Source organism: Columba livia, chromosome 1, assembly GCF_036013475.1.
Source record: "Columba livia isolate bColLiv1 breed racing homer chromosome 1, bColLiv1.pat.W.v2, whole genome shotgun sequence".
Lineage (NCBI taxonomy): Eukaryota > Metazoa > Chordata > Aves > Columbiformes > Columbidae > Columba > Columba livia.
In genome coordinates, this window is record NC_088602.1 from 44,184,030 (window position 1) to 44,204,394 (window position 20,365).

Sequence of the window (20,365 nt, forward strand, 5' to 3'; positions counted from 1 at the left end):
AGACAAAGAGAGAAACTCCAGTTGGCCAACTGGCTTTTCTGGTGGCCATGTGAACACCTAGTCGTGCCCTTGACTGGGTCCTGAGTTCCTTCCTGTGATTTTCAATGTGAGTTTAGGGTCTGATCCTCCACAGAAGTGCCTCTATGCCCACATGGGAACCCTGTGGCTTTCATTACATGGGATCTTTGCATGGATCCTTGTTTTAATCTGGCCAGTAAGGTGCCACAAGGTTCTGCCGTGCCCTACAAACACAATAATGATGTTGCTGTTGACCTTTATGAACGAGAGTCCGGCTCAACAACTGACTATTATCTAAAAGAATGCGGTGAATTACTCATGTGCTGAATAATGCATCCTGGCGCTTGGAGTGTACTAGGACAGAGGGAATTTATTGGCTGCTGTAGGTAGCAGAAGCAGCCCCATGGATATACTTATAATAAAGCGACTCGCGTACTTCCCTTGTGTTTACTTATTCCTCTTCTCCTCCACCACTAACCATTAGTTTGTTGTTGTCATCTGCTTTGTATACAGCCTCCTCACCAGTGCTGCTTGGCTGGGGTTTGGGATTTGAGCTGACATGGGCCACTGGAGAAACCCATGGCAGACCCAGCAGAGTCCAGTCTATCTACGGTGAACAAAGGCCCGTCTATGGCAAGCGAAGAGTGCTGCGGTTCCTGAGATTTCTTTGATGTTGTTATTGTGCTTTTTAAAAATAGTTACTGTTTATATAAATATGTATGCAAATACCTATTGGCGCGCGTGTATGCACGCACGTGTTCATTTGCATATTCAGTTCAGTTCTGAATCCTGGCAAATACTTGCTTTTCACGACGTGTTACGGCAGCGAGCTCCCAGGTTAGCTGAGGAATGGATGAGGGAGGAGAAAAGGGGCGCTCCTGTGTTTCCACACCAAATTTCCCAACAGCTGGAGAAATTTAAATGTCTGTTTTCCCTGCTACGTGTACTGTACTGAGGAAGAAATGCAACAGTTAATTTATGTTTTCAAGGAGTAGGTAATTTCTTTATTTTGAAGTCTTCTAAATTTGAGAGAGAGAGCGAGCTGTGGGGAGAGGGAAGGGCAGTTACATTGCAGAACTTGCTCAGAAGAAGAGAGTAACTCTTAAGCTAAGCAAGCTAAAATTACGTGTTATTTTTGCAGGAGAACCTGTGCAGGTGGCAGCAGTAGCATCCTGCAGTGCTGTTCCCAGGTGGGACATGTGCCTCACCTTACTCAGGTTTTACGTTGTGGCATCAAGAACAACAGGACAGCTTGTTTGCTTTCTGCCAGTCTCCCTATATAACTGAGCCAACCTTCCTTTTATTTCTTTATGCACGTCGCTTGTGTCAACATATAGGGCATGCTATTGGTAGATGCATAATGACTTTTGCACCGAGTGTGGTGGTTTCTCCACGTGGGCTCGGGAAGCTGATTAGAACCTTCTCCTCCCTGTGGGACTGAGCAAAGGGATGTTGATGCCACGGGGGATTCTTACACATCTGAGGCAGCAACTCAGAAACCTTCAGCTGTTCAGTGCAGAGTCATGGTGTTTCCAGCCTTGCTTTTTGTGCTGACCTTCCCCATTTTCCTGCCTGAACTCCTTTTTTACTGTAGTAGAGTCAGTTCAACAGCTTCGGCTACAAGCAGCTTTAGGAAAATGTGGTTTGCCTCTTTCTCAAGAACCGAAGAGTCACATTGGCTGATTTGCCATCTTCTCTGCCTGGGAAATCAAAGTCTCTTCTAAATAATATCCCCCAAGGCCTTTTCTCTTCCCAGCCTCAGTTGTTGTTTCTGTTTATACTTGTTTTGTTTAGCTGGCTATTGTTATTGTGGTTTGTCATTATTTCCAACCCATTGGGGTGGATCACTAGACCAAAAAAAGGACATAGGCACCCTCAGAGGGACCAGAGTCCTGGTCTCCCAGGTCAGTACCCACACTGCGAGGTTGAAGACTCTTTTTCCAGTCCCAGGAATCCCGCACGCTCTGCTGCTCGCTGGCCTGGCCTCAAGGAGGATGAAAGCCAACACGCTGAGCCCTCTCTCTGCCTCTGAATAGCCCTTGGCCTGGTGGGTCTCCTGGGAAGCTGAGGATGTTGGCTTTCAGCTTTCTCAGGCCCTGGAGGAGTGGGTACCGCATCTGCTGGCCACAAGAAGATTGTCTGCTTCATAGGTTCGTCTATCAGAGAGGGAAACACCACCAAATTCCTTCAAGGCAGTGTATTAACAAGGAAAAGCAGCATCAGCTTGTGAGAACCCTCATCCTGTACATATGCAGAAGGTGAACCAGAAGAGTACCTTTGACATTAAGGTCCCCTAGAGTATTTAGACAGGGCAATAACCTAATTTCTGGCTCCTGATCAGGGATGAGCATGACCTGAGTCCCTAACAGCATGAAGCCTGAGGCTCTGCTGCATATCTACACAAGCACAGCTCTAAGATGGTTAGGCGTTTTAAACTCATAAATTTATCAGCATACAGAGTTTAACCTTTAGGGTTAAACATTAGCAGAATGAAGGTTTTCTGCTTTATGTGCTTATGTTACACCCCACCTTAGGTGCTAAATCCCTTTTAGGGGGATCAAACCTGATGTTTTGCTTCAGTGAGAAGCAGCAATGTTCAGCTTCAATAACTCGCATCACTGGAGGAGGCTCAAGAAATGTGTTTCTGCAGGCTGCGTTGGCACCAGAGCCGTGCTCGACGTCTGGCTCTGTAGGAGCAGCCTTCTCCCTTGCTAATGATGGTGCAGAGCTGGCACCAGGTGTGCACCACCACCACGACACAGGTGACCCCAGGCACCTTCTATACTTCAGGTTTCACTGAGGACCTCCATGGCTTATTGAAATGATACAGTAAAATAGGATTTAATTTTGAAAAAGTGCTGTATTTAAGTATGGCACAAAAGAAGACCTGAAGTCTGAGCGTATTGCTCTCAGGGAGTTTTCACAACACATTTCTGGATTCCAGTCTTTTAATCTGCAGCCTCTCGTGGGGCCAGGTCCAGATTTGACCCCCAGAAGAGGTTTATTTTCCAGTTTTGTTCAAATACAGTGATATCCCAAGAGCAGAATTTGTGAGATTTCTATTGTGGAAGATGGAAAAATTCTTGCAAAAGCAACACCATTTGCTCCGTAGCAAATTATCAGTAAGAACCTTACATGGTCAAAACCTTTCCCATCAGCCCATCTGTGACACTCAAATTGAATACCCAAATTCACGAAGTGCTGGTAAGAAAAAGAAATAGGAATGTGTTCAGATATGCTTGAAGCTTAAATTGGTTTGGCTTGGTTTTTTGTTCTCAGTGTTCCCAGCTACATAATGAAATAGCAGCAGTTTTCTTATACAAATATTTGTATGCTATTACTAAATTTACCTGTGGCTTCCCCTCCACCCCCAAAATTAATAAATCTCTGTTTTTCTAACACTGCATTTGGTTTCTCTCTTGTGCTGTTATCAGGCTAGAGCTAAGAATCATTCCTCCTTTGAAGAAGCTCAGACAAATGGGTAAGCCAGGCTAAATGTCCCCAGGGGAAAACTTACTTCATTTCTGAAACATTAACAACAGCAATCAAATGAAATGTGAGTATTTTCAGAGTACATACTGTGCCTTAGGACATTTAAGCTAATTTCTTGAATAAAGGAACTTTTCAGTAACCTTAAAGAAGCATACCCTGAAAAGACAGTTCTGAATACCAGCTATTTCTGACATGCACCATCTGCAGAAAAATTAGGCTCAGGGGACCCACATGTTCCTTTTTTATCATCTTTTTTTGTGAGATTATTTTGTGTATTTACATGATTTAGCTGGTAGATGTTCCTTCGTTTGCTTGTGGCTGGCATTGTTGTTTTGTGGTGGTCCCTTAGAGGCACCAACTGCTGTTTCTTCTCAGTGTTCCTGACTTCATCCCAGCAGTGGCTGTTAGCTGAGGTCTGGTGGCTGAAAGGAGGATGTCTATCTGACCAGGCTTCAACTTAGTTCCAGGCAAGTATTGTTTTCATGCAGATGCCACCAGCCACCACTGCCATAAGGTGCATGGGGTCAGTTCACCTCACCATGCCAGGAGAAACACCTGGGGCTGGCGTATATGCTGATAGAACTAAATAAGACTCAACTGCATGCTATTTACACAACTGTGGTTTGGGATGGTTTGACCCATGCCTGGACAGACACCTGATTTGAATCATTTTCAGGTGCTCAGAGCAAGTGCAAGAAGCTCCCATCTGGTCCTTCTCAGACTTTCAGTTGTTAATGACACTGTGGTATTAACAAAATGGACAAATGTGTTTGTTTGTTTGTTTGTTTGTTTGTTTGTTTTTATCCCCCAAGTGTCATATCCTTGGCATTTAAGCATAAACGTCTGAAAAAAAACACCCTTGGCAATTAATGAAAAGAAATCAGTCTTGCATCCAAGGCAATGCATAGACTCGGTGTGCAAGCATATATGTGTGTTTATGCCAGGAACCTGGAATAAGCAGCTTTCTCCTTGCAACAATGTAGTTGTACAGGCATTAAGTTCTAGCAACCATGGCTGTGTCTGTACTAGTAAATTAAGCATGGTTGGGACCATTCCCTGGTGCTGATGCTGGTGGAGATGGACACATCCATACTACTGGCCTTTTCTCCCCTCTGGCTTGCATCAGGAATAGTGTGGCCACCAGGACTAGAGAAGTGATTTTGCCACTGTACCTGATGCTGGTGAGGCCCCACCTTGGATCCTGTGTTCGGTTTTGGGCCCCTCACCATAAGACAGACATTGAAATACTAGAGAGAGTGCAGAGGAGGCGATGAAGCTGGTGAGGGGCCTGGAGCACAAGTGTGATGAGGAGCGGCTGGGGGAACTGGGGCTGTTCAGCCTGGAGAAAAGGAGGCTGAGGGGAGACCTTATCACTGTCTACAACTACCTGAAAGGAGGTTGTAGCATGGAGGGTGTTGGTCTCTTCTCCCAAGTAGCAAGTGATAGCGCAAGAGGAAATGGTCTCAAGTTGCGCCAGGGGAGGTTTAGATTGGATATTAGGAAAAAATTCTTCATGGAAAGGACAGTCAGGCATTGGAACAGGCTGCCCAGGGAAGTGGTACACTCACCATCCCTGGAGGTGTTTAAAAGGCATTCAGATGAGGTTCTTAGTGACATGGTTTAGTGCTAGAGTTGGGTTATGGTTGGACTTGATGATCCTGAGGGTCTCTTCCAACTGAAATGATTCTACGATTCTATAATTCTGTGCCCTTCACAAACTGCCTGTTGAGTGCAGCCCTTGCCTATGCCAGCTCTTGGCCCCTTACTGGGAATTGTTTGGGAATGTTGGCCACAGCTCAGCTGTGCCAGGCCCTGTGCTAACAATTAAACAGCACAGACAATCGCCTTCCAGTGCCTGGGAACGCTCCCTGGCACTATTTCATATACCAAGATGGACATCAGCTTTGGAGTCCAAGCTTTGACACATTCAGCTCAGCTTCCCCCTGACTTTAAAAAAGGGGGAAGCAAACAAACAAACAAACAAGCAGAAATGGCATTCAGGGGAGCAGTTCTGCTGCATGTGGTCCTTCTTAAAGCCTGAGAAATATGCGAATACACAGGCTCTATTGACTTGCTTCAAATTACTCAGAATTGACAATAGAAGAAAGACAAAAAACAGAAATGACCCAGAAAATTGCCCTATTATAATATTAAGAAAAGGGAAAAGACATTTTCTTTCCTTTCATTTTATTTTATTTTAGTGAGTGACAGAGCTTGAGGAAAAAGTATAGTTGGAGGACTCAACTGGAGGTTCCTCAGGGAGCTATGTAGAAAACAGGAGAAAAAATGTTCAGAAATGTTCATTTTTTTTTTTTTTTCTTTCTTAAAAAAAAGGGGGAGAGAGAAAGAGAGAAAAGAAGAGGTCTAATCCCTTTGAAGCTTGCAGTTTTATGAGAGCTTTGTCCTTGGGAGCTGTGCACCAAAGATGACTAGAGCCGCTTCAGGCTTTGCAAAATTACTACAAACATAAGGTGAGTGGCTTTATCATAAAACTGGAGTGGCCATTAAAACTTCAAAGGAGACATATGACCTGAGTTTTACCTGTCACCGTCTGGAGTATTTATTATAGGAAGATTTTATTCCTTTCTTTAGTTAACAACCTGGTATTCATGTGAGGTCATGGACCAGATTATAGTTTTCATTGGTGATATGACAGATTAGATGTTAATATTTTATTGCTCCTGACCTTGGGAATCCATAAACCATTGGACAGGTGAGAGCTGAAAAAAACCCTTTCCTGGCTCCTTTATGAATGACAACATCATTCTAATACCTGAGTGTGGCCATAGTGGTACCTTTCCATTGACTAGCACTCAGCCAGGCTGACTTTGACAAGACACATCCCTCAGAGGATGCTAGGGATTGTCAGTCCTTTAAGAGCCCCATCAAGCAGCATCATTGCTCATTACTGACAAACCTTGAAATAAGAATAACCCAAGGAGTCACAGACAGACTCAGTAGTCAAAATGGTAGAGAAAGACACTGTGATAAAGCCGTCTTTTCCAGCAATGTCCACGTTTTCCCAGTTTTTGTTCTTCCTCCTAAATCTGCTTGTTGGCTCTGCTCGAGCCAAAGAGGTTCAACACTTTCTCATCTCATGGGTACAGGCAAACCCTTCCCTTCGTTCTTGATGGGGCTGACAAATTGGTCACCCCTTCTACTGCCTTGATGCCGTCTCATTTTCCACTTTCTCTTTTCCCTCCTTTGAAAGACTTCCCTGAAGGACAGGTCTGCCTGTGGCTTCTCACCTTCCCTTGCAGTGTTTTCTGCCGTTCCTCTGCCTGTCTGCCCACCCCCAAGTGCATATAACGGCCCTTTTAAATGAGAAATTGCCACAGAGACCTTTGGCATCCCAGGTTGCTTGCATTTCATCTTAGCAGGCATCTGTGTGAACATGCTTGCCTGAAGCCATACTTGTAAATGATTGGAATCATTTTACCAATATTTGCATTAGACTGAGATGCCTATTGTTTTAAGAGAACATAGGAAAAGCATTTTAACAGTACTCAAGTGGAATCCTCTGTGAAACTGTTAATCTGCAAGTTTCAAAGTTAGTGAAGTAACTTCTGCAATACCCTAGCTGAGGAAATAAAAGCATTAAGAGCTACCTTGATTGAAAGACACAGTGGCTGTGGCCTGGTTGAGAGCAGAACCTCTGGGTCTGGATTCTGAGGCAAATACTAACCCTTGTAATTATCTGTAAACAATTTCCTAGATCTAGGTTAAGATTTAAAATTGGGATTTCAAGGTACCTTAGGTGCCTAATCATGGACAATGGTTAAGATGGCCAGCTTGCTAGTGCTGCCTTACTTCTAAAGTTGCCTTTACAATCAGCCTCAAAAAATGTGGTCCTTTTGCTTATGAGAAATAAGGATGGTGGTAGTCAGATTTTGCATGAAGGGTTTGTGGGAGGGCTACTTTCCCAAGGACTCAGAGGTCCACAAGGCGTTTTACATTATTCCACTGTTGAGGTCACCACCAGCATGACACCCCTAGTAGCCTTGCCCAGGTAGACAAGGAAGGGTACAAGGACTCCTTGGAAAGGAAGACTGTATGGAGGGAAAACGATCTGTGTAAGGTAACTAATTCAGAAGTCAATGACTGTTATGGTAGACATCCAAAATCTATATGTTATGATTTAAAATGCAAAATTAAGTTGTCTGCAGACAACTCTGTGACAGGACTGGCTCAGGCCTCTTCCAACAGCATGACTATACTTGCAGACAAGGTTGCAATCTTTGAAATAAAAACAAACCAACCAAAAAAACAAAAGACAAACCCAACCTAAATGAAAGAAAAAAATAGCAATCTAGAGGTGTAAGCTTGTTTAGCTGAAAGCTGGGCTCTCAGAACCATCCACCCTTCAGCACTGAAGTGAATGAGAATCACAGATCTCCTGGGCCTTCAACCAACCTGTCTTTAGTCCTGATGGATCTCTCTTCACCTCCCCAGTGACCTAAAATCCCATCAACTCATCTCCCTTGCTCTGAATCCCCCTCTTTCCCTCGTGCTCCCCTAATATCTCCCCATCCTAGCACCAGATTATCTTGATCATTCATGTCCTGCCTTTTCCTCCTTCCTTTCTCCTCCCAGTCAGAGCTGTGGTCATAGAGGCCCTAGGCACAGTCTGGCTGGTTGTGTGGTAGGATGTCCACCCTAACCGAGGTCATCTCACCACTCTGCTACCAGAAAAGTCATCTCTTCTTCCAAGACAGCATGAGAGAGACTCGGCCTCTTCTTCATTGTCACATCAAGCCCGCTGCATTCCCCGTGCCCACTCCTACCACGCTGGTACCCCAGTCCCCTCACATAAGGGAAACCCAAGACTGAGTTGTTCCACAAGCAGCTAACAAGCCACAGCAAAACTGGCCTGGCTGGTTGGAGACCTGCCAAGTAGCAATACAGTGGATCATGTGTCATGGGTGCTTATAGAACTCAAACAGAGAAGGAAGACTTGGTCTCAGGCCATGAGAGGTGAAAATGCTTTATTGGAACCTTTTCTGGTTGAAACTGGTCATAAACTACTTATTGCCACTGCTAAAAGGGGCCTGGCAAACATCTTCCTGGGAAACAATATATTTTTTTTGAGTTAGAAATGCAAAAAACGCCAACTGGATGCTAGCCTGAGTGAAACTTGTGAAGCACATAGATAGACTCTCTAAAGCACCTGGGAAAAAGCGCAGTGGAACAAAGTCCAGAAGTAGGTTATTTACATTGCAATTTTATTGAAAAGCTTGTCTGAGACAAAGTATGCAGGGTGACTGCCGCATATAAGGATGTGACCCCACAAAAAGAAGCTGAGGCTTTCAGCGTAACGTTTCTGGGAAAATCTATTTCCAGTTTCTATTATCAGTGTTAAAACAAGCTCTTAGGATTAGTAGGATTTTGGTTTAAGTGGTTAGGAGAATGAGCCTTAAAGTGTTATAATAAAGGTAAGTGTTTTAAAGGATGATGTGAGGACCAAGAAAGCAATCTAAGAAAAGTGCAAGAGACTGCCTTCAGACGAACAGAAAAATCTGTAAAGGCTTGACCTAGGTTTTTGATATGTAACAAAGAAGTGAGAGAATCCATATTCAGTATTTCAATTTAAGACTAGAAATGAAACAGGCTTCCTGACCCAAATAATCATAATTAAGATGGATGCAACAGCGTACAATAATGTATCAGGGAAGTTCTACTTGCAAGTACCACAACCAGGCAGGTCACCACGCATGTCAAGTATCATTTTACTGGACAGAGTGCATCGTAGTTTTGATTGTCTGTCACAAGTCAGACAAAACCAACAGGATTAAACAGGCAGTGGATAATGTCAGAAGTAGGTACCACTTGCATCAAGCCTCTTGCCTAATGTCTGTTTCCCTGCATAGCTTGTCCCAGCCCTCTGCCAGGACTTGCTATGACCCAGGCTGGTCACACAACTCCAAACTCTTGGCCTTGTCAGGCAGTCTGCCCCAAAGCCCAACCCATAGTCTGTCTGTGCTGCTGCACCATGTCCATTCTGCCCCCTTGTTCTCCCCAGGCCTACTTCCCATTCCCAAAGTTTTTCCTCAAGAGTCCTTCAGTTCTAACACTTCATCTCATTGTCTTTTCACACCATACCTGGTCATCCCTCATGCCCAAACTGCTCATATCCTTTAGCAAACCATGGTCATATAGTCATTATCTTCCTCTTTCTCAAGCTACTTATCTAGGCTTGCTGTCTGTGTTCACACCTTTGGACCCAAGAGTGCTTCCCAGTTCCCATGTCTGGATGTGTGCTTAGTCATATCCCAGCTTCATGCTGGGATGGAAACCTGGACATGTGTGTTGGATGGGAGCTGCAGCATGTTATAACAAGCCCAAGAATTCAGAAGACCAGGAAACAAGGTCCCTAAGATATGCTGCAGAGCAAGTAAGTACAGATGCAGCTGCTGTTTCTCAGCTAGCTGGCTCTCTAGTCCCAAGTCCCAGTCCAATTTTCCATACTCAGTCATCGCTCCCCATCTCCACACCCACACAGTCTAGGTTTCTGTTCCCTGCTTTGGGACCATCTCACAAAACTTCTCGATCCCATTCTTACCTTCTGATCTGACTTTTATCATCTTTCCCTTCAAACCACATCTCTGATTCCTCTTCCTGCTGCCTCGCTGCCAGCAGCAATCTCCTGGAGGACACAGGAGAGAAATGTTTCTTGCTCTTGGTTCTTGTACATGATCCCTTTCTGCTCCTAACCATTGCTATCAGCCACTAAGTCACTAAGAATGTCTGCTTTCCTTTAGCTCAGTTGCTTTTTAGGGACATTCAGTACTTGGGTCATGCTTCCACCTCTGGTCTGTAAAGGATCTCATAACCTGGTCATGAAAGGTCTGATGCCAAAGCCCTTGGATATAATGTTGACCAGAGGATGAGCAAATAACTTGGTTTTACATATGCAGTGAGACCAGAGTCCTGCACAGGTGATGTGGAAGCAGATAATTGCCCAGACTTGCATTCTGTGCCTGGGAAAGCACGGTCACGTGTAGGAACTTGTGAGAAACTCAAGCATATTCAGTGACTCCACAGGATTTTAGCCTGAGCAGGCTAAAACACCTGCTCAGACAAATCTCTGAGGAGGTGCAAACCTCAAATTTTCAAATTTTTCAATTTTCTGAATTTGTGTAGGTTTTCATAGGGGCAGGGAAAGGCACAGAATCAGGTTTGGCCATCATTGCTGGACTTCTGAGGACTGGCTAGAAAATGCAGGAATCCAGGGCTGCTTAACAGAAAATAATTCCTTTGCATGGCAAAGTGGCCAAAAATAATTTCAGAAATAGCACAGGAATAAAAAGAAATTCATGCAGGATAATCCCTGCACCCATAAAATTTCAGGCCATATTGTTACATTTTGTTAGCTTATAAGCAATCCTACCTCAGCTGTGAAACACCTGCATTCGTGCTCTCAAAGGCTCTAAATGAGTGTGAGAAGAAGACAGAAGGCAAAGAACAGGCTGGATAAAGCAGTGCCTGGAGATTTCAGAAGGTCAGCACTTGGTGGGACTTGTATCATTCTGTGCTCTGATCTTTTGCTGTTTCAGGGAGAGATCTTCATGTCCTCCTGTAAGAAGCTGGAGAAGGCAGCCCCTGTGCCCTCAACAGCAGGCTCTGTTCCAGCCAGGCTTGTTTCTGAGCTGCCCACTGGATCTGTGGCTGCACCACTGCTGCTATTAATCCAAGAACCACCACTGCTTATCTTACTCCTAGCCAGGTTCAGGCTACACTCAAAGACATGATTGTCTGGTAGGGTGTATTTTTGTGAACTTAGGACGCAAAACGCTTTTCCTCTCAGTGCAAGATCGCTCTGTGGGCCAGGGTGCTCATGAGGAGCACTCAGCTTCCCATATTAAGGACATATTTGAAGGAGTTCTTTAGAAGTTGGTCTCGCCTGGTGATGGCCTTTAAGGGCCAGCTTGAGGGCAGAACCCTCAGGATCACTAGCTGTGCATTCAGTAAGGTCAGTGGGGTCTGGTTCTCAGCAGTTAAGCTCTGGCTGCTGGGGGACAGTTGCAGTCCCAGGCTGTGGTCAGTCACACTGAGCTCTGCTGGGGTACACTTGGGGTTGCCTGAGCACCTGGGAGCTGCTGTGCACCTGTGTTTTACCCCTCTCTGGAGTCAAGATGTGGCCGGAGTGTACACCTAGACCCAGGAGCTCAGAGGGACTTCACACATAGACCCCTCTCAAGGACCTGCCAAACGGTTGATGTTTGCTGGAAGTCAACTGCTGTCTCATTTGCTTTGTGAACTGCTGTCATTCCCATTTCTGTATTTTCTCTTTTCCCAGTGCATCTCTCCTCTAGCTCCTTGCATTCATGCTTCTTACACTTTGTTTTCTCTTGGTGGTTCCTTGGGTCCTTTGATGTGTGTATAAAAGTTGATGGAGCTATTGAAGTCTACCAGCTGACTGACACAAAACACCATGAAACACCCCAGGTCATATACCACATCCAAGTCAGCTTAAATCTAACACCACCAAATCCTTCATACTCCTTTGGTTAATATGGCCAAGAAGAGCTGGGACTTTCAGCTAGAGCTGCCATATCAAAACCAAGCAATTCACAGTCTCTTTGTTCCAAGGCTGTATCAGGTTCTAGTCTGACTTGAATGGGAGAGGTATTCTTAAGAGTGCTTTTGTTTATTTATTTTCAGATGCGCATACCACAGAAATTAGATTACGGTTTGGATTTTGCCACGGCTGTCTCCTGCAAAGACTGGTTCTGTCTGTAGCAAGTATTTTCTGGAGGGTTTCTTCTTTTAATTACATGCTGCCACCCACTTATTTCCTTGAGGCAGATTTTGCATCCGTGATTTCCCTATGAAGCTTCCTTCCTTTAAGTTAGTACATCTCTAAGGTGGGCAGACTGACAGCGTAGAAAAGGCTTTTACAATCTAGAGGTGAAAATATTTCTCTTCTGCCACATAGAGGGTTGGAAAGTGCACAGACTGTGTAACAGAGAGCTTTAATTCACTTCTACCGCTGGAAGAAATTGCAAACTGAGGTCACAGTGGGAGAATCCAGCGTTGCCTTGATCCTGCAATCCCGCATATGCTTGACTTGACGTTTGTAAACAAGGAGAAGCATAAGATAAACACACAACACTTAGGGGATGATAATCTGGAAGTTTGTTAACATAATTTGTTTTTTACCGGTTAAATGGCAGGATAGTTGAGGCACCTTGCTGAGAAGCTGGAGGTGTGAGCGCAAGCCTGGGTGCAGGCTGCACTTCAGGGCCACTTACGGTCAGCCACCTGCATAGGGACACCCCGCCATTTGGGCTGGAAAGTCAGAGGTAGGGGGCTGCCCTCCAAAATACCAGCATTGTGTGAGCCTTACAGGCCCCACACACACAGACATATCTCTGACCTTGGTGTACATGTTAGTTTAGCGGTGCAGCATCTCTCTGGTGACTTAGTGGATGGTGCTTGACACACAGCAAGGGTTTCTGCATACTGTTGATATGTCCCCATGGGGAAATCTGGGAAGCCTGGAAACTGGTTCTGTGATAACTGGAGGTGATAGTGACTTCTAATGAGTTTGTCACTGTTTTTTTTATGCTAGATTTGCTGATGCAGGACCTTTTGGGGCATTCAGCATTCTGTCTTCTGCTTGGCAGCCCTTGCTTGCAGTAGCACTATGGTTTCTTTTGTTTCTGTTTATCTTTCTCTCCCTGGCTCAGTGGATATTTATTTACTCTCTTCAACGTGAGACCATTTCTGAGGGAAGGTTCAATCAGCTCAGCCACATACCTCGGGTATCCCTGGCTGATTGCAGGGATGTCCAGGAGAAGGTGTAAGATGTGCATCCTCCCTCCACCTCCTCAGGCACACAAAGGGGTGGAAGCAGCCTCTCAAATCCTGAGCAAGTGCTTTAACTGCAAGGTAGTGAGTACACAAAAATTTGCTGCCGTGCATCAGCCAGGCTTGATGTTCATTGTCTTACCTGGTCTGTGTGCCCTGAGCCCTGCAGGGAAAGCAGAGAGACATAGCTGGTGTGTGTGCATCCCATGAAGTCTTTGCTGCCGGGCTGCTTCACACAGTCCTACCCAAAACCCTCATCACCTTGGATGCAAAAACGTTACCTTTGGATTTTGTATCTCCTTTTTTTTTTTTTTTTTTTTAAATGTAAAGCATTTGAGGACATGAAGGAGCATCTCCTAGTTTCAGAGCTAGTTCCCCCTTTCACATTCTCTGAGTGTAAACTGGAGTGAAAGCTCAGCCCTTTCACCTTTTGCAGGACATTGAGAGAAAACAACAGAAACATTTATAGCTTTTAGATTGATATCTTCACTTTAGCTCTCTGTCCCTGCTCTCATCTGCCCTTTAGTTGTGTCGAAGGTTTGTTTGGAGTAGTTGTGGTTTAAAGCTGGAGAAGGAAATATTCTGCTTTGGCAAACCTTGCATGCAGAAAATCTCCTGCAACATCGTTGTCAGTTCATGCTTTGTGACTTTATTTATAAATACAGTTCAAGGACCAGAAACTGAGCAGAATGCGTTTTGACAAACATGTTAAAACAGCCCCTCTTTGAGAGAGCTGACTGAATTTTCCAGGTCTCTTTCCAAAAATAAGAACTGATGAGCTGAGTTTCTTTTTATTTTCTAGTCATTGAAGTTGTACATCTTCCCATATGCTGACTTCACAAACTCTACCAAATCACACTGAATGTTACCCGGAGGAACCAGGGCTGGAGAATAAACTTAGAAATGTACCCAAAATGTGTGAGTTATCTACAGGCTATTAATACAGGAGACTTCACTACATTAATAAAAACAGGGAGTTATATTTTCTATAGCTGCCCTTCTGTTTTTTTGTCCCCAGGTTGCACAGCTGGCCTGAGCTGATAGAAACACTATTCCGAATAGCACAAATAAAGCTATAAATCCCCGTGTGAGAATTTGAAGGAGTCTAACATCTCCACACTTAAAAATGTTCACCTGTGAAAGCTAATTGGTCAAATTTTTGATAGAAAAATGTATTAATATGTATTTATATAACTCACAGTTCTGCACTCACTAAAGGTGTACAGAGGCCCTAATGAAAGTTATCATTGAACAAGATTTTTAGCTCTCCTAAGCACACAAACATGACAAGTGAGTTTGCTAAGAAAGCACAAATACTCCTTAAATAAAACTGAAAGGAAGCTGTAGCACCTCTGCTTAACGATAGCAATCAGAAAACAGTGAGAGAGCACTTGACGTTGAAAATTCAATTTTCGTCACCATGTATTTATCTGAGCTTAGCTCCCACTCTTGGCTGATAAGGAAAAACTAATCATGATTTAAGCATTTCTTCAAACCTAGCAACCTGTTGAACAGCTTCTTAATGTGCCTATCAATCACTTGGAGATAAGGACAGTTTGCACTCATAATAGCTAGTTGTAAAAATAAACAGAAGTTACTATAACTAGTTCAATCAACACTGGGATCTTTGAGGTCAGAGTGGAAATAATCAAACAGTATGTATGAATAGGCTGTAATTTTTCTGATTAACAAATGTTTTGCTTGTCATGTGATCTTGAGAGCTGTTCTTAGCTTCTTAGGGGCCCAAAATACATTTCAGAATGTATGTATTTACATTAGGGGGTTAAACAAATGTGTGCACATACCAGTTACTTTCTAAAGCTATCTGTGCATGTAAAGGTTGTTTTTAAAATTATTTTTAAAAGTATCTTTGTCCTAATTTCTCAACAGGCCATTCTACAAAGCATCTAGGGTGAAAAAGGGAAATCCAATAACGTGTAGAAAGTACCATGGAATGCAAACTAAAAATTACTGACATACAAAATAAACATATTACTCACATCTCTCTGATACAGCTGAAAATATAACAACCAACAGGAACATATTACATCTCAGCACCAGTTGCTGATCAAAATAATTGTCCCTATATAGTTACAAGTTGTGTGAAAGGAGTAAGATAAATATATCTATACCCATATATAAACCCAAATCGATGACATCCACAACCTGAAGACTGAGTAGGCATTGACCCTAGCTGTATGAATCCAAAATAGATGCTCTGATCAGCTTCCGGAGGCACCCTTCTTTGCCAAGATTATATTAAAATCACAAGCTCCCCACTTCAGGTATTTTAAATTGCATCTGTGTTACATGGCTAAAATAGTACACATAGATGATGTGAATATACCTTTCTTCTGTCCTCACGTTGCCTGTACGAAAATACAAGGTCTTCCTCTCTGCCCTATAATAATCAGTGCAGTGATTTCAGACAAAGATTCATATGTCTGTAGCTCATATACTGTACTCATATATGCATACAACCTGGAAACATGTGCTCTTAAAAAACACAGAATCACAGAATCATTTAGTCAGGAAGAGACCTCAGGAGGTCTCTTATGCTACCTCCTGCCCGAGGCAGGGTGAGACACAGGCTCACACCAGGTTGTTGGGGCTTTATATGGTTGGGTCTTGAAAACTTTCAAGTCGTGGTTATCTTCCCAGTTATTTTTTTTTTTTTTTTTTTTTTTTTTTTATAGCCTCTCTAAACCTTCCCCTTTTTCAGCTTCAGGCCACCACTTCTTGTTTTCCTGCCACACATCATTGTGAAGGACCTGGCTTCATCTCTTTGCTGGCCTCTCTGTAGGTACTAGGGGCTGCTGTTGGGTCTCTCAGCAACCATCTCTTCTCCAGGCTGAAGAATCCCTGCTCCCTCATCCTCTCCTCTTGGTATCAGCACTCCAAGTGGAATTACATTGATGATGGAAATCCCTGTGTTGGCAAGAAGCCGCAGCATATTTGCTCTATCAGTTGGTTACTTCTTTTAACCTTGTTCATTCAATCATGAAAGTAGTGACAACACTTGGCAGCTCTCTGGGAACTTACATGGTTAATTCATGATTAATTCACGTCAGCCTTTTCTCCCTGAAGAGAAGAGTGCCCAGTGCATCCTGAAGTAGCACACAAAGTTTGGCCTGATTCTGCAAAGCAATGAACATGCACAGTTTCTTTATGTCTACACCTCCCAGCAGACAGGCATCTTTTAAACACAGAGAAGGTGTTGACTGTTTGTTGTGTTTCAGTATTCAAAAAGAAAAACCAGTCAAGAGAGCAGCAACTACAAAGGAGCATTCTAGAGGAAAATTTGCTTAAAGACCATGGAAAGGATGAGGTTCACTCATGTCTAGGAGGAGCAGGCAGGACTTCAAATACCATGGAGTCATCTTGGAAAAAAAAAACAACAAACAAACAACAACCTTTCCAGAACAGCAAATTGCATGTAACTTACTTGATTTACAACGCAAGATCTGAATGATTTTGTTTGAGGAAAATAGGTGTTTTAAATGTGATGCTGTGACTACTTATCTATCAGTCACTTTGATCTATTTTGATTCATCTTCTTTAACTTGAATACAGCATAGGAATACAGCAACAGTAACTTCCTCAAGAGCTGATTAAAGAAAACTGAATATCACAAAGAGATGAGCCAATTTCCAGCATTTCAAACAGTTCAGCTGGGACATATATTTCCAAAGAGCCATCCAGTTTTTATTTAGAGGTGTCAGGTGGAGAATCCTCCCTTAGCAGATTGTTCCACTCATTTATTCCTCTGATAGCTGAAAGAAATAGAAGGTGCGTCTGTTCTCTGAACACAGTAGTTGGTGCAAATGTGTTCATTCAAAGGGATCAAAACTGGTTTTTATATTAATTTTCCAAATTACTGCTTAGATCTCATTTGTGGGAGTGTATGTGTGTTTGGTTTAAATTCAAATCTGTCACTCTACACTTGTTTTTCATTCATAAACTTAACAAGACCTGTAAGCAAATTCAATGGGAAATTATGAATATACCACTGAGGACACACATAAATATAAACCATTGGCTTTAAATAATGAGACCTTTGGAAAACATGCTGAGTAAACTTATCAGTATTCATAGAAAACCAGTCAGGTCCCCACTAATATAATTCTATGTCTTCCTCTCAAGTAAATAAACTTCAGGTCCTTGACTACTTGTAAGATTTTGAATAGCATAGTTTGAAATAATGCATTATTCTGACTTAATAAACATAGTTTTCTTTGGGTTTTTTTTTTGAGACTGCAGTAAGGGGTTGTATGCAGTCCCAGCAAGGGCTGCAGAGTAACAGTTCTTATTTCAGTGCAGCAGCCGAGCATCCATGATGTTTGAAGTCGTGCAAGTTGTAAGTTTAAAAGCTTAGAGCTTTCCCATAAATGCCAGTCATAAGGAAACGGATTAAAGAAGCAAAATATAGAACTTGTTGAACTTGTCTCTATTTTAAACTGGAAGGATTATATCTGACAAAGCCTTTTCTTTTAAAGTCATCATCTCAACAGCAGTGAAACCGGATTGGGTTACTTAAAGGGCCACTGACAACTCAGGGGAAACAGAAACCCCTGTGAGTTAAGCCAGGATACTTCAGTGTCTGAAAACAGGAACTATGTGTTGGACACCACTGGCTGCTTTTGTTCCTTCCTCCCTCTCATCCCATTGCCTGCAATTCAATCTAAGGCATGGAGTAAGGAGGAGACAGAAATCCCCTTGGTACCATTCCCATCCAGGCTGATGAGTTCCTCGTCAGAACCCTAAGCGTGGAAGCCTGGGGATGCTGCGGGGCCCTGACCTGTGCTCTGGGGAGGCACATGGTGCATGGAGAGTGTCTTCTGCATCACTGGTCGAAAAAGTGGGATGATGCCCTTAGACAATTTACGAAACCAAACTACAATTTTCCTACTATTTTTTGAAGGATTTTGATGGAAAAAAAATGGGTGGTCTTGAAATCATTGTCTGAGCAAGGGCCACAAAGCTGAGACAATATCAGTTAAGAAGTGAGACTCTGCAGTCTGGCTGGAAATTTCCTCTTTCAAACATCTCCAGCTAAGACGAGGGCCTCATTGATGTAGTCTGTGTGTATGCAAACTAAGGGCTCAAGTGAGGTGCTTGAGCTTAAGTGTCTAGTGCTGTTTGATGAGAACTAGATGTGTGGTGCCATCAGGGCAGACAGGCCAATTGCATGGGGCTGGTTGCCAGGGCATAGGAGCCCTGGGATGTTTTGGATGTCACATGAGATACCTCACGGCACCTTGGAAATTCCTGCAGATCAGAGTCCAGGCAACACAACTGAGCCCTAAATGACAATTTGAAGGGATGGGATTCAGCTCCAGGTTGTAGACACTTAAACTTAGGTGTCTTTTCAGGCAGAACATGGGAGCCAAGTGTCTGAGCATGGTCAGCGGAGTTTAGCCAACACAGTTAGTGGGTTCTGTAGGTCTATGTGGTCGGTCTTCCTGTGTGGTAGATAGGCCATTCTTGCTATGAGCTGGATAGCTTTCTGCTCATGTATATTCCGGTTTTTATATGTGAGGGATTATATGGAATTTTGAGTGAACTGCACGGGATTACACTGAATATTGAAGAATTTTTAAAAAGTCAGGAATTGCCTACAATTATCTATGCAGGGAACCTGAGGCGATTTTTGTTTTTTAACAAGCTGAAACTGAACCATTAATTTAGTGGTTTTGTGGAATGTGGGTAGCACCTGAAGAAAGTATTTCCATTTATTGGTTTCACTAAAACCTAATTACTCATAGTAGGGACCCATTCATCTTGCAATGGTTTGCGCTCCCTCATTTGGGTCTCATCCCCTTTTTTCCCTCCACCTGACTCACCCATGCACGTGACTCGAGTTCCCACTCCTGAAATGATTTATCGGGGAAGGAAAGAAATGTCAAAGACCTTGTCTTCTACTTCCGTGCTACTTATGCAAATTCTCTGTGGGACACAAAGCCGTATCTTCTTACTGGTCCCTTTCTTTACATGAAAGGAAATAGTTTGGGTTACTACATAATGAATTGGTCTGACAGCTGGAATCAAATGAAAAAAAAATGCCTTTAACTTTTGGCTGCAGAATCCTGGGCCTTACTTATTGACGCTTTTCCCCTCGCCAACTGTCAGTACTTCAGTGCAGGAGGTAATGTAGTTAATAGAATTTTTACTTTGTTAAAAAAAATAATAAACTTTATTCTTGGAAAAAAACATGAAAGCTTCTAAACTATGTTATTACTTGCTCATTAATTTCTTGTGCTCTTATCTATGAATGCTTGGGTTGTGTCTCTGTCATTTGGATTTCCAAATTGCTTTCAGGTCAAGCTTAGCATAGGGTCAGGTTAGCTTGGATCCTTCTATCGGATGCCTTTAGGTGGTCATAGCAGAGTTGTCATCAAGATTAGCCATCAGACTGTGGTTACCAGTCAAATCTGAAAGAAAAAACCGGTCAGTGAATTTATCAAAAGATAAAATGCAGTTTATTTAAATTATTCTGCTAAACAGTACATCCACAGAGTGCAAATTTTGGTGGACTGTTCAATGCCATTTTTTCCTGTGACTTCAAACACTGGAAAATTGACTTGTAGTCTTTTATACCAATGTGCTTGATGCAGATGTGTCTGAATCTTTTCCAAAATTAGTATGTGAAATGTGATATATTGACCAGTTCTGTGGTTTAATTTCACTTTTAAGCACTCAGAGTAGATACTCTTACATAGCAATGTGGGACTATGGTGATGGAGTTCTGAAAATATCTTCAAAATATAAATTTGATTGTCCTGTTACAATAATAATACATATGAGTTTGTCTTTTACAAACCATGAAACACAATCCAATATTTTCCTACCATCTTATTATTTATTCTAGGTTTTGTGGTGGTACATACTTATGTGGTGGTACACAACTTATGTTGTTATCTGGGTACTAAACAAATTAAATGCAAAAAATATAGGACTAATATGTAAATTTAACAAGAATAAGAGCACATTTGAGAAAAGATGAGGCATTCTGTGTTGTTGGGAGAGCTACTGACGCTTTTTTAAC